The sequence below is a fragment of the Canis lupus genome, chromosome 31, assembly GCF_048164855.1.
Source record: "Canis lupus baileyi chromosome 31, mCanLup2.hap1, whole genome shotgun sequence".
Classification (NCBI taxonomy): Eukaryota; Metazoa; Chordata; class Mammalia; order Carnivora; family Canidae; genus Canis; species Canis lupus.
In genome coordinates, this window is record NC_132868.1 from 1,678,534 (window position 1) to 1,687,917 (window position 9,384).

A 9,384-nucleotide genomic window follows, 5' to 3' on the forward strand; every position below is an offset into this window, starting at 1 on the left:
GAGAACACTTTAAACTAGAATTCAGATGGAACAAAGATTGAAAATCTACAATATGTTTCATTAAAAGAAGAACAACTTTTCATTACAATGAGCAACTTCCAAGAATATTTGTATTATCTTCTATGGTAAAATGACAAGCACAGTCTTCAAAATAATCCCTAAGGCACAGTGAGAAAAGGAACATGAAAGTAAAATTAAGTAACCTGCTAATTTGGTATTGCTTTTATAAATGGCTTTATAGTCTTTACTTTTAATTAAAATACCAGGCTATGTACAGCTCAGAGCTAATCTCAAATTCTCTTTTTTATTTATTTTTTATTTATTTTTTTTTTTTTTAATTTTTTTTTTTAAATTCTCTTTTTTAAATGTTAAAGTACAGAATATGCTTATTCCCCACAGTCGTTTTAATGACAAATGCTTATAATTATGATTTCCTGCCATCAGGGTGAAGCAGCATTCTATTCTTGCCAGCATACTGTGAATTATTTGTGTTTTCTGCAGGCTCAGGGCAAAGAAAAGGGTTTCATAAAAGCGCTTAATAAAGTTTTAGGTACATGAATACAGCATGGCTTGAAAGGCCAGAAAACATGAGCTAAGACACATGTGTGGTAGAGTCTTTCCCCTGTATCTTCAAGCATGGTACAAATAGACACCATTCCACTCCAAGTCACTTCTATAAGTTTCTGGAAAATGTTTGAATAGAAAGTAAAAGGTATATATGTGAATACTGGGTAACAGATTTGAAAAAGTTCATCCAATCTATATGTCGTCTTGGAAAAAAAAAAAGATTTATTTGAGAGGGAGCGAGCATGAGCAAGGGGAGGGGCAAAGGGAGAAGGAGAAGTAAACTCCCAGCTGGGCAAGGGGCTTGATATGGAGCTCTACCCCAGAACCTCCCCTGCCCCCTCTGAACTCAGTCCCAGGACCCAGGAACCATGACCTGAGCTGAAGGCAGACATTTAACTGACTGAACCACCCAGGCGCTCTTCCATTGTGTCTATCTTTTAAAACATACATCCCTGAAGGGTGCCCAATTAGCTCAGTTGGTTAAGCACCTGCCTTTGGCTCAGGTCCAGATTCTGGGGTGCTGGGATGGAGCCTGGCAGGGAGGGGCAAGGGAATCAAGCTCTCTGTTGGGCGGGGAGCCTGCTTCCTCTCCCCACTGCTCATGCTTTCTCTTTCCCTCGCTCTCTCTCTCTCTCTCTCAAATACATAAATAACATCTTTAAAATATACACCCCTGAGAAGTTTAGGACAGCACAGGATATTCTAGGCAAAATTCACATGGGGAGGGATGGATTTTTCAATAATACCTAACATTCTAATCCTATTACAATAATTGATTCCTGATAATTTTCAGCCACAGAAATTTCATCATAGAATGATTGGCTAATTAGCTAATTGCTAGATATCTAATGTGCCAAACAGTGGGCCAGACATTGAGACTACAAAGGAGAGTAATGGTGTATTTATATACCATATTACAAACTATTGCTTACTTTAAAGAATTTATTTATTTTAGAAAGACAGATGGAGAGAGAGAGAGAGAGAGAGCAGAGGGAGGGGCAGAGGCTGAAGGAGAGAGAGAATCCAAGCCAACTCCTCACTGAGCAGGGCTCGATCTCACAACCCTGAGATCATGACCTAAGCTGAAATCAAGACTTGGGGCCTAACCAACTGAGCCCCCAGGCCAACTCTTAAGTATACTTTAAAAACCAAATAACTAGGGGTTTCCGGCAGCTCCGGCTAGTTTAAGGCACGCGTGGTGCGGCCGGCCTGGCCCTCGGCCTCTGCTCCCCGCCACGGACCTCGCCGGCATGGATCCCCGGCCAGCCCGCTGCTGTCCGCTGCACTCCTGCTGCTCTCCGGCTTCGGCGCCGCGCACCACGACACGCCTGCCAACTGCACCCACCCTGAGCTGCTGGGCACGTGGGTCTTCCAGGTGGGCCCCGCGGGGTCCCGCAGCGTCAACTGCTTGGTGATGGGACCACCAGAAAAAAAAGTAGTGGTGCATCTTGAGAAGTTGGACACGGCATATGATAATTTTGGCAATACGGGCGATTTTACCATCATTTACAATCAAGGCTTTGAGATTGTGTTGAATGACTACAAGTGGTTTGCCTTTTTTAAGTATAAAGAAGAGGGTCACAGGGTCACCAGTTACTGCAACGAGACCATGACCGGATGGGTGCATGATGTGCTGGGCCGGAACTGGGCTTGTTTCACTGGAACCAAGATGGGAACTACCTCTGAAAAAGCGAAGGTGAACACAAAACACATTGAGAGGCTCCAGGAAAACAATTCTAATAGGCTCTACAAATACAACTATGAGTTTGTGAAAGCGATCAATACCATTCAGAAGTCTTGGACTGCAACCAGATACATAGAATATGAGACTCTCACCTTGAGAGACATGATGAGGAGAGCTGGTGGCCGGAAAATCCCAAGGCCTAAACCCACACCACTGACTGCTGAAATACATGAAGAGATTTCACGTTTGCCAACATCATGGGACTGGAGAAATGTTCGTGGTACCAATTTTGTTAGTCCTGTTCGAAACCAAGCATCTTGTGGAAGCTGCTACGCATTTGCATCTACAGCTATGTTGGAAGCAAGAATCCGTATACTAACCAACAATACTCAGACTCCAATTTTGAGTCCTCAGGAGATTGTCTCTTGCAGCCAGTATGCTCAAGGCTGTGAAGGTGGCTTCCCGTACCTCATCGCAGGAAAATATGCCCAAGATTTTGGGTTGGTGGATGAGGCCTGCTTCTCCTACGCAGGCTCTGATTCTCCATGCAAACCAAATGACTGCTTCCATTACTACTCCTCTGAGTACCACTATGTGGGAGGTTTCTATGGGGCCTGCAATGAAGCCCTGATGAAGCTTGAGCTGGTCCGTCACGGGCCCATGGCAGTTGCTTTTGAAGTCTATGATGACTTCTTCCACTACCAGAAGGGAATCTATTACCACACTGGCCTGAGAGACCCTATCAACCCCTTTGAACTCACTAATCATGCTGTTTTGCTGGTGGGCTATGGTACTGACTCAGCCTCTGGGATGGATTACTGGATTGTGAAAAACAGCTGGGGCTCTAGGTGGGGTGAAGATGGTTACTTCCAGATCTGCAGAGGAACAGATGAATGTGCAATTGAAAGCATAGCAGTGGCAGCCACACCAATTCCTAAATTGTAGGATATGGGTCCTGGCATTTCCTGTTGACCACCATTAGTCACGAAAGGGGGTCAATTTATTCAGACCGAAAACTTTTATAGCAGCAATTTCAGATTACAGATAGATTCCTATGAAGATTTTTGCCTTTAAAATTAAAATTGCCTTTGATTTAAATATACCTTTCCATTAACCACTGGACTACTTTGTAGCTACGTAGTAATAAAATGCAGGATTCTGTTCATTATTTTGATTCAAATATAGTATATTTTTTAAAGTCTTTGGGAGAACAGACATTTTTAAAATATAAAAGTCACAAGAAAAATGGCAAAAAAAAAACCAAATAACTATGTGGTGAGAAAAATAGTTAAAATTTATCCTATTTTCTTCCCATAAACAAATAAAATATCATATGCTTACCATAGGGTACATGGCTTCCATATGAACTAGTTTTTCAGAGAAATGGCTGGCGATTTCTTAGCCTGATAGCACCTTACTTTAGTCTCTTTCACAATTTGGGAAATGCAATGTACAGTCTATTCTTAACTTTTATTCAAAGTAAAATAGGTTTGTTTGCATTTATATTTATAAATGAAAGTGTTTTTTTAAAAATTCTTTAATTTTATTTTGGAATCATGTTTGAAACAAAGAAACACAAAATTTAAGTAACAGAGCCAATAGATTGGCTGCATGCTGTGTTAAGCATTTTTATATGATTCTCAACATCTTTCTGAAGTATTTTTTTGAAGTATTATATTTAAGGCTAGTAATTGGTTAATCCAGAAGTGAAATCAGAGCATTACTCTCATTTAGGGAAAAAAAAAAAAAACAAAAAAAAAATGATTTCTACAAATCTGGAAATTTTAATTTTGCTACAAAGTAGAGTCTCTTGGAAAGATATTTTTTATAAATATTCAAAACTAAATCAGTGACTTATCTGAAAGATGTAAGAGGAGAGTATTTAGAATATTTACTTATTTATTTGTAATTTTAATTTTTTAAAAGATTTTATTTATTCATTCATTCATGAGAGACAACCGAGGAGAAGCAGAGGGAGAAGCAGGCCCCCTGCCAGGAGCCTGATGCAGGACTCGATCCCCAAACCTGGATGGTGACCTGACCTAAAGGCAGATGCTCAACCACTAAGCCACCCAGGTGCCCTGTAATTTTAATTTTTAAAAAAGATTTTATTTATTTATTTGAGACACAGAGAGCACAAGTGAGAAGGGTGGCAGAGAGAGAGATTGGGAGGGAGAAGAAGACTCCCCACTGAGCAGGGAACCCAATGTGGACTTCAGTTCCAGGACCCCAGGATCAAGAGCTGAGCTGAAGGCAGATACTTAACAGACTGAACCACCCAGATGTTCCTGGAATATTTATTTATTGTTATTGTTCCTGAACAACTATTTAAAAGGATATAGCTGAAACTAAGAAAGCATTGTTGCTATTTTAGACTTAAGATCTTAGGGTGTTAGATACAATTACAGAGTGAAAATGGATTTTTTTAACCATCCCATTTACGGCATGATGGCAAAAGAAAAAGTTCAGTGGAGCTAGGGATTTAGAGTGAAAACACCTTACCTCTTACCCTCATGGGAAACACTCTGGAATTTGAAAACAAGGTGTCACAAATAGTTCTACAATCTACATTTTTCTAGCCTCAAATGGTTTGGCATCTTGAGGGTTACTATTGCCTGTGTAGATTATGTTGCCGCTGTGTCTCAAAACTGCTAATGTATTATTAAAGAACGTCACGGCTATAAGGTTTAGTAGACAGAAGATTGAAACTAGACAGGAGACACAAAGATAAACTCAAAATGGATGAAAGATCTAAATGTGAGAAAAGATTCCATCAAAATCCTAGAGGAGAACACAGGCAACACATTTTGAACTTGGCCACAGCAACTTCTTGCAAGGTACATCCATGAAGGCAAGAGAAACAAAAGCAAAAATGAACTATTGGGACTTCATCAAGATAAGAAGCTTTTGCACAGCAAAAGAAACAGTCAAAAAACTAAAAGACAAAATGGGAGAAGATATTTGCAAAAGACGTATCAGATAAAGGGCTAGTATCCAAGATCTAGAAAGAACTTGTTAAACTCAACAGCAAAGAAACAAACAATCCAATCATGAAATGGGCAGAAGACATGAACAGAAATCTCACAGAGGAAGACATAGACATGGCCAACATGCATATGAGAAAATGCTCTGCATCACTTGCCATCAGGGAAATACAAATCAAAACCACAATGAGATACCACCTCACACCAGTGAGAATGGGGAAAATTAACAAGGCAGGAAACAACAAATGTTGGAGAGGATGTGGAAAAAAGGGAACCCTCTTACACTGTTGGTGGGAATGTGAACTGGTGCAGCCACTCTGGAAAACTGTGTGGAGGCTCCTCAAAGAGTTAAAAATAGACCTGCCCTACGACCCAGCAATTGCACTGCTGGGGATTTACCCCAAAGATATAGATGCAGAGAAATGCCGGAACAGCTGCACCCCGTGTTTCTAGCAGCAATATCCACAATAGCCAAACTGTGGAAGGAGCCTTGGTGTCCATCAAAAGATGAATGGATAAAGAAGCTGTGGTCTATGTATACAATGGAATATTACTCAGCCATTAGAAACGACAAATACCCACCCATTGCTTCGACCTGGATGGAACTGGAGGGTGTTATGCTGAGTGAAATAAGTCAATCGGAGAAGGACAAACATTATAGGGTCTCATTCATTTGGGGAATATAAAAAATACTGAAAGGGAATAAAGGGGAAAGGAGAAATAATAAGTGGGAAATATCAGAAAAGGAGACAGAACATGAAAGACTCTTAACTCTGGGAAACGAACTGGGGGTGGTGGAAGGGGAGGAGGGCGGGGGGTGGGGGTGACTGGGTGATGGGCACTGAGGTGGGCACTTGATGGATGAGCTCTGGGTGTTATTCTATATGTTGACAAATTGAACACCAATAAAAAAATAAATTTATTTTTAAAAATAAATAATAAAAAATAAAAGGCAGAGGAAAAAAGGGAGGTGGGCAGGGGGTGGCGGTGACTGGGTGACGGGCACTGAGGGGGGCAGTTGATGGGATGGGCACTGGGTGTTATTCTATATGTTGGCAAATTGAACACCAATAAAAAAAAAAAACTAATGAGAATGAAGATACAACCTTTCAAAATCTTTGGGATACAGCAAAGCAGTCCTGAGGGGAAAATACATCACAGTACAAGCATCCATCCAAAAACGGAAAAGAACTCAAATACAAAAGCTAACCTTACACATAAAGGAGTTGGAGAAAAAACAGCAAATAGATCCTACACCCAGCAGAAGAAGAGAGTTAATGAATATTTTAGCAGAACTCAACGAAATTGAGACCAGAAGAACTGTGGAACAGATCAACGAAACCAGGAGTTGGTTCTTTGAAAGAATTAATAAGATAGATAAACCATTAGCCAGCCTTATTAAAAAGAAGAGAGAAAAGAGTCTAATAAAATCATGAATGAGAAAGGAGAGATCACCACCAATACCAAGGAAATACAAACGATTTTAAGAACGTATTATGAGCAGCTATACGCCAATAAATTAGGCAATCTAGAAGAAATGGACGCATTCCTGGAAAACCACAAACTACCAAAACTGGAACAGGAAGAAATAGAAAACCTGAACAGGCCAATAACCAGGGAGGAAATTGAAGCAGTCATCAAAAACCTCCCAAGACACAAGAGTCCAGGGCCAGATGGCCTCCCAGGGGAATTCTATCAAACGTTTAAAGAAGAAACCATACCTATTCTACTAAAGCTGTTTGGAAAGATAGAAAGAGATGGAATACTTCCAAATTCGTTCTATGAGGCCAGCATCCCCTTAATTCCAAAACCAAAGACCCCACCAAAAAGGAGAATTACAGACCAATATCCTTGATGAACATGGATGCAAAAATTCTCAACAAGATACTAGCCAATAGGATCCAACAATACATTAAGAAAATTATTCACCATGACAAGTAGGATTTATCCCCGGGACACATGGCTGGTTCAACACTCGTAAAACAATCAATGTGATTCATCATATCAGCAAGAGAAAAACCAAGAACCATATGATCCTCTCATTAGATGCAGAGAAAGCATTTGACAAAATACAGCATCCATTCCTGATCAAAACACTTCAGAGTGTAGGGAGAGAGGGAACATTCCTCGACATCTTAAAAGCCCTCTACGAAAAGCCCACAGCAAATATCATTCTCAATGGGGAAGCACTGGGAGCCTTTCCCCTAAGATCAGGAACAAGACAGGGATGTCCACTCTCACCACTGCTATTCAACATAGTACTGGAAGTCCTAGCCTCAGCAATCAGACAACAAAAAGACATTAAAGGCATTCAAATTGGCAAAGAAGAAGTCAAACTCTCCCTCTTCGCCGATGACATGATACTCTACATAGAAAACCCAAAAGCCTCCACCCCAAGATTGCTAGAACTCATACAACAATTTGGCAGCGTGGCAGGATACAAAATCAATGCCCAGAAATAATTGGCATTTCTATACACTAACAATGAGACTGAAGAAAGAGAAATTAAGGAGTCAATCCCATTTACAATTGCACCCAAAAGCATAAGATACCTAGAAATAAACCTCACCAAAGAGGTAAAGGATCTATACCCTCAAAACTATAGAACGCTTCTGAAAGAAATTGAGGAAGACACAAAGAAATGGAAAAATCTTCCATGCTCATGGATTGGCAGAATTAATATTGTGAAAACGTCAATGCTACCCAGGGTAATGTACACATTCAATGCAATCCCTATCAAAATCCATGGACTTTCTTCAGAGAGTTGGAACAAATCATCTTAAGATTTGTGTGGAATCAGAAAAGACCCCGATAGCAAGGGAAATTTTAAAAAAGAAAACCATACCTGGGGCATTACAATGCCAGATTTCAGGTTGTACTACAAAGCTGTGGTCATCAAGACAGTGTGGTACTGGCACAAAAACAGACACATAGATCAATGGAACAGAATAGAGAATCCAGAAGTGGACCCTGAACTTTATGGTCAACTAATATTCGATAAAGGAGGAAAGACTATCCATTGGAAGAAAGACAGCCTCTTCAATAAATGGTGCTGGGAAAATTGGACATCCACATGCAGAAGAATGAAACTAGACCACTCTCTTGCACCATACACAAAGATAAACTCAAAATGGATGAAAGATCTAAATGTGAGAAAAGATTCCATCAAAATCCTAGAGGAGAACACAGGCAACACCCTTTTTGAACTCGGCCACAGTAACTTCTTGCAAGATACATCCACGGAGGCAAAAGAAACAAAAGCAAAAATGAACTATTGGGACTTCATCAAGATAAGAAGCTTTTGCACAGCAAAAGATACAGTCAACAAAACCAAAAGACAACCTACAGAATGGGAGTAGATATTTGCAAATGACGTATCAGATAAAGGGCTAGTTTCCAAGATCTATAAAGAACTTATTCAACTCAACAACAAAGAAACAAACAATCCAATCATGAAATGAGCAAAAGACATGAAGAGAAATCTCACAGAGGAAGACATAGACATGGCCAACATGCACATGAGAAAATGCTCTGCATCACTTGCCATCAGGGAAATACAAATCAAAACCACAATGAGATACCACCTCACACCAGTGAGAATGGGGAAAATTAACAAGGCAGGAAATAACAAATGTTGGAGAGGATGTGGAGAAAAGGGAACCCTCTTACACTGTTGGTGGGAATGTGAACTGGTGCAGCCACTCTGGAAAACTGTGTGGAGGCTCCTCAAAGAGTTAAAAATAGACCTGCCCTACGACCCAGCAATTGCACTGTTGGGGATTTACCCCCAAAGATTCAGATGCAATGAAACGCCGGGACACCTGCACCCCGATGTTTCTAGCAGCAATGTCCACAATAGCCAAACTGTGGAAGGAGCCTTGGTGTCCATCGAAAGATGAATGGATAAAGAAGATGTGGTCTATATATACAATGGAATATTACTCAGCCATTAGAAACGACGAATACCCACCATTTGCTTCGATGTGGATGGAACTGGAGGGTGTTATGCTGAGTGAAATAAGTCAATCGGAGAAGGACAAACAGTATATGTTCTCATTCATTTGGGGAATATAAATAATAGTGAAAGGGAATATAAGGGAAGGGAGAAGAAATGTGCGGGAAATATCAGAAAGGGAGACAGAACATGAA

The 9,384-nt window shown here is 40.4% G+C and overlaps 1 pseudogene; it reads left to right on the plus strand.

Annotated features, from left to right (window-relative positions):
• The first annotated feature begins 304 nt into the window (after nucleotides 1–304).
• LOC140621883 (dipeptidyl peptidase 1 pseudogene) lies at nucleotides 305–3,419 on the plus strand (annotated as a pseudogene).
• Nucleotides 3,420–9,384: the final 5,965 nt, after the last annotated feature.